This window comes from Salmo salar, chromosome 06 (genome assembly GCF_965601325.2).
Source record: "Salmo salar chromosome 06, fSalSal1, whole genome shotgun sequence".
Classification (NCBI taxonomy): domain Eukaryota; kingdom Metazoa; phylum Chordata; class Actinopteri; order Salmoniformes; family Salmonidae; genus Salmo; species Salmo salar.
This window is the reverse complement of record NC_138296.1, coordinates 35784052-35790000: the sequence shown is the minus strand read 5'-3', so window position 1 is coordinate 35790000 and position 5949 is coordinate 35784052. Positions and strand designations below refer to the sequence as shown.

General features: G+C 39.4%; 1 non-coding gene across 1 annotated transcript; it reads right to left on the bottom strand.

The window, feature by feature from the left end:
* Window positions 1–3187: 3187 nt before the first annotated feature.
* trnas-aga (transfer RNA serine (anticodon AGA)) lies at window positions 3188–3269 on the bottom strand. The gene has a single exon. It is a non-coding gene; the product is annotated as a tRNA-Ser (tRNA).
* Between the last annotated feature and the right edge of the window lie 2680 nt (window positions 3270–5949).

Genomic DNA, 5949 nt, shown 5'->3' with positions numbered 1-5949 from the left:
ATGAGAGAATAATCTATTATTTTTTAACAAAACCAATCGTGTCAGGAAGCTAACGCCGAGCAGCGAGTAGAGCCATGTATGCTGCATGAGCTGTTGTATTATGAAACCCTGTAAAAGGCCAGCCACCTTTTGAAGCCAATGTATTTATTGCAGCCATTTTACTCTTGGGCCGTGAATGTAGCTGACTGAGTCCATAGACATTGACATGAGGGAAGCAAGGTCGGAGAACTGAACTACACAACTGCAAGGGATTTCCGAGAAGTGCTGAATTAGTAATGGTGTCAATATAAAATGATATAGAGAGATGTAGGAAAAATATGCATCAAACACACACACGCATACATTAACAGTCCCCTCCTTGTTAGACTCACACATAACAAGTAGTGAGTTGGATAATCACATGATGGCACGATAAACAGTTTGAGAAAATGAAGTGTCTTTTATGCTAAAAGTTGAGAGATCAGCTTGACCAATGTTGTTTTTCTCTGTGGTGTGTCAAGCACTTTTTATGTTAAGCATTTGATTTCTGGTCTGGTGTGTTTTTTTTTCTGTGTGTGTTTAGTTTCTTTGTTCTCTCTGGATAGTGCCTTTCTCTCTGGTGTTTCAGTGTCTCCGACCTGCTGCTTTGAGCCCCTTTGTGGGGCCCGTCAATCCTGCAGTGAGAAACCATGTACATAATCCAACCTGTCCCATCAACCCCACATCTCCTTCCCAACATGGAACTTTTCTTATTTAAGTGTATCTCGCCTTCTCTTCCCTATTGATACTGGTTTTTTTGGCCTCTTTTTTTTTAATTTTATTTTATTTTTAAATAAAAATGCAATTCTACAAATAAAGAGAGAAACCATTTGGTGTGGTCCATAGATGGTCGCATATAGTTATTTTTTCATCTTGTGATTCAACAAACCCTTTGATGGCTAAATTCATCTGTCTAAAAATGTATAGCAATGAATTGCCCATTATCTGGCTTTGCATCTGACAACCTGTAGGGACTGGGACATGCCGTGTTTGGCCATGAATTAGACAGGAATCACAAATAAATACCTATATTGACACATCAGGCTCCCCTGCGTGTCCAATGCCAAGTTCCTGTCCCTCTGGGTGCCATGAACAAGCTTCATTTGAAGAGGAAGCTGATGGCTTGGCATCTTTAAGCACAGCCTTGGGTCCTTGCTACATACAGGGGTTTGCTGCCCGGTGAAAATGTACACATTGCATTACCCTTGGTCTGTTGGACTGTCTGCTTTTGTGTTCTGTTATTTTTAGCCCTTTAAACACTTCCAACCAATCTGGCCACTTTCTGACTACATTGCATCACATGCAGGCAGCCTTTCCACTGACGGACACTTAACAAAACAGAGGACTGGGAACATTAAGTGCTCTCCATCCTCAGTCCATGGAATTCATTGTAGTCTAAGGATGTCATGTACTGTAAGAAGTCTCATCAGGTCTAGAGGCATTATGTAAGTGAGCAGCATGAATATATAACAGCCATATTTGATGACGTTGTCCCGGATAGCCACGGAACTTCACGAGCATTTACCAAAACCTTTCTTCTCCAAAAATGTGTCAGACAATCTCCCAGGGTCCCCATCTCCCACCATTTGAGGATCCATTAAATTATCAATTGTCTTGTCAAATTTTACACTAAGGGACTTGCTGGCTTTGAAAACATGGAAACACATTATTTTTTATAGATCTTAATGCAATTCACATGTGTATAATTGCATGATTAAGTGTTTACATAAATTATTAATTGTTTGTTTGCTAAGATGCAACGTACAGTTTCTCTCTGCTTAGCTTGGTGTGTGTGTGTGCGCGTCAGTTTATCCATTCATAGGTGTGGGTGTGTGTGCAGAGAAATACATATTTGTATTCTCCTTCAGACATCTAGCGACATTGACACACACAGTGAAATAACACTGAACTTCCCATGTCATACTTCCTGGGGCCTATTTCATTTGTGGAAATATGTATGGGGCCTGTGTTTTTGACACCACTGGAGCATATTTTTTACTGTGTTCAATGTAGGGGTTTGGCAGGCGGAGGGACTGATTGGATGCTTAGGTTAAACTACAGCAGTAATACACTATACAAGCCTCAATTGTAGTATGGAGATTAAATTAAACCTGAGGGCCCTAGGCACCAGGCATTTTCCAACATCCCTGACTCCTGTTCAGAGGATCAAGACAATAGATTCACATTGCTGTCGTCTCTTGGATTAAAAGTCAAAGTTAAACACCCACGTGGGAGGCATCCTGTCACTCACCCTGGGTCACACCAGTTCATGATCCACTATTGGAAGGTAGTATTCGAAGGCAAAACTTTCCAGATCTTCCCACTGCTATTGTTTATGCTGTCATCATATTCAAATAGGAATAACGACACCACTGATGTTCACCCGCTTACTGAACCTCATGCAAATAGTCTGTGAAATGCAAGCATTGGATTCTTTGTACTCCAGTCATCCTGTTACTTATCAGACTGAGATATCTCAATGGTGTACTTTTACACTACCACCATGACACTGTCAAAATGTCTCACTACAACCCAGACTGTCAGATCAAGCATGCCAAAACATGTTTGTTCTACAATGCCTTTAATGGGTACACATAGTTGCCAATATGAAAACGAATCTGTTGTACCCACTACATTACATCAAATACAGACGCAACTAAAAGGTCTGTGGTAAAGATGATCATCCTTGTATGACTGCAATCCCTGCCTGAAGACAGAAAGGTTTATTCTGGTATACATGGTGCATTATCGCCACCTGGCAGCTATCATCATCTGAAATTAATTGGTTTTCCTCATGCCGCCATTCAGTTCGACCACTGCATGGCGCTATAATAATGCTAATATTTTCCCGTGTTCAATTTATTAGATATAAAAGTATGCATATGTCAATGTTTTCAAAGCCTATTTTAAAAAATAACGTTAAAATACATTTTGTAAAAGTGCATCACTACGATAACGTGGTGTAGTTTTTGCGTCCTTATATGTCCGTTGCGAGAATCATTCGAGATTAATTAGTAAATAGTGCCGTTTCCTGTATGAACTCACTGCATTTGTACTCAATTATGACCAGACCACAAGACTGGACAGTGTACTGTATGGATTTTAGCAGCAACCTAAGACTGGACAGTGTACTGTATGGATTTTAGCAGCAACCTACAAAAATTTTGACCGTTGTCGGCAGGATTCGAACCTGCGCGGGAAGATCCCAATGGATTTCTAGTCCATCGCCTTAACCACTCGGCCACGACAACTTGATAATAAACTTTTCAAAAATGTGTGTAATCTATATAACAACGTGTAATAAATTCTTGTTGAAAGTGTAACAAGGAAATGTAGTTTCCGCCTAATAATTTGTATCGTGATGTAATTTATTTGATTGTAATGTTTTTAATAAAGTGGTATGAGGTTGTCGTGGCCGAGTGGTTAAGGCGATGGACTAGAAATCCATGCCAACAACGAATTATTTTAACATCAGCCGTAACGTGACGATGAGGAAATGTCCACTTTTGGAGACGTAACACATACATACAGTAACGTTACGATCAATGATGTATGTACATGATGTTATGATCTATATTGTTATATACAGTACCAGTCAAAAGTGGACACACCTACTAATTCAAGGGTTTTTCTTATTTTTTAAAACTATTTTCTACATTGTAGAATAATAGTGAACACATGAAAACTATGAAATAACACATATGTAAACATGTAATAACCCAAAAATGTGTTAAACAAATCTAAATATATTTCTTATTTGAGATTCTTCAAAGTAGCCACCCTTTGCCTCCTTGATGACAGCTTTGCACACTCTTGGCATTCTCTCAACCAGCTTCATGAAGAACGCTTTTCCAACAGTCTTGAAGTTCCCACATATGCTGGGCACTTGTTGGCTGCTTTTCCTTCTCTCTGCAGTCCAACTCATCCCAAACCATCTCAATTGGTTGAGGTCGTGTTATAGTGGAGGCCAGGTCATCTGATGCAGCACTCCATCACTCTCATTCTTGGTCAATTAGCCCTTACACAGCCTGGAGGTGTGTTTTGGGTCATTGTCCTGTTGAAAAACAAATGATAGTTCCACTAAGCGGAAACCAGATGGGATGGTGTATCGCTGCAGAATTCTGTGGTAGACATGCTTGTTACGTGTGCCTTGAATGCTAAATAAATCACAGACAGTGTCACCAGCAAAGCACCCCAACACCATCACACCCCCTCCTCAATGCTTCACGGTGGGAACTACACATGCGGAGATCATCCGTTCACATATTCTGAATCTCACAAAGACACAGCGGTTGGAACCAAAAATCTAAAATTTGGAGTGATGAGACCAAAGGACAGGTTTCCACCGGTCTAATGTCCAATGCTTGTGTTTCTTGGCCCAAGCAAGTTTCTTATTATTAATGGTGTCCTTTAGTAGAGCTGTCTTTGCAACAATTCGACAATGAAGGCCTGATTCACGTAGTCTCCTCTGAACAGTTGATGCTGAGATGTGTCTGTTACTTGAACTCTGTGAAGCATTTATTTGGGCTGTAATTTCTGAGGCTGGTAACTCAAATTAACTTATCCTCTGCAGCAGAGGTAACTCTGGGTCTTCCTTTCCTGTGGCGGTCCTCATGAGAGCCAGTTTCATCATAGCGTTTGATGGTTTTTGCAACTGCGTTTGAAGAAACTTTCAAAGTTCTTGACATTTTCCGCATTGACTGACCTTCATGTCTTCAAGTAATGATGGATTGTCATTTCTCTTTGTTTATTTGGACTTGGTCTTTAACCAAATAGGGCTATCTTCTGTATACCACCCCTACCTTGTCACAACACAACTGATTGGCTCAAACGCATTAAGAAGGAAAGAAATTCCACAATTTATCTTTTAACAGGGCACACCTGTTAACGGAAATGCATTCCAGGTGACTACCTCATGTAGCTGGTTGAGAGAATGCCAAGCGTGTGCAAAGCTGTCATCAAGGTAAAGGGTGGCTAATTTGTTTAACACTTTTTTGCTTACAACATAATTCCATATGTGTTATTTCATAGTTTTGATGTCTTCACTATATTCTACAATGTAGAACATAGTAAAATAAAGAAAAGCCCTTGAATGAGTAGGTGTGTCCAAACTTTTGACTGGTACTGTACATCATTGATTACTACGATAAGGTTATCACACATAGTCATGTTATGATGGAGATACATTTATGATTGGAAACATTGCAACACCAACAAGCCATCTTGTGATATACAAGTATGAGATATACAGATTGGTCAGTGCTATCCGGGATCTTTGGGACATTCCTACCCTAAACCCTAACCTTAATCACAAAGGATTAATTACTCTAACCTTAACCATAGCCCTAACCAATGTCAATGGTGTTTGGCGACGTCCCAATGATCCCGTATAGCATGGACCGATACAGATTATAACCTCTTCTGATGATGTGATTTCAGTAATTGTGGTGGAAGATAAGATTGATCATCACCCCTTTCAAATTAAACATAAAAAAATGCATTATCAGACCTTTTGTATTTACCAATGCATACCCTGGCAGAATACATTTAAAAAATAACTACACCTCTATGACTCTAGGAGTAAAATCATGAAGGGGTATGAAGGAACATGAAAAAGGAAGGAGTATGCTTGAATTTGCAAAATAATAATTGAACATTATAACTTGAGAAAATGTAGAAAATATCAACAAATGTTAGTTAAAAAAAATGAAAAGCAAGATAGAAACAAGCTAGGTATCATATCTTTTTCCCATTTATAGATATTCATAATACACTTTTGTAGCCTACTTGAGAAAATCATTTCGGTCTTTTTATTTTTTGCAATTCGGCAATAATTGCAAACTTCAGTTCAATGTATATACAAATCACTTTGCCTGTTCAGGTCTACTGTACTGGAAGAACAGTCACCACGTGACATCAGCACCGGGCCTT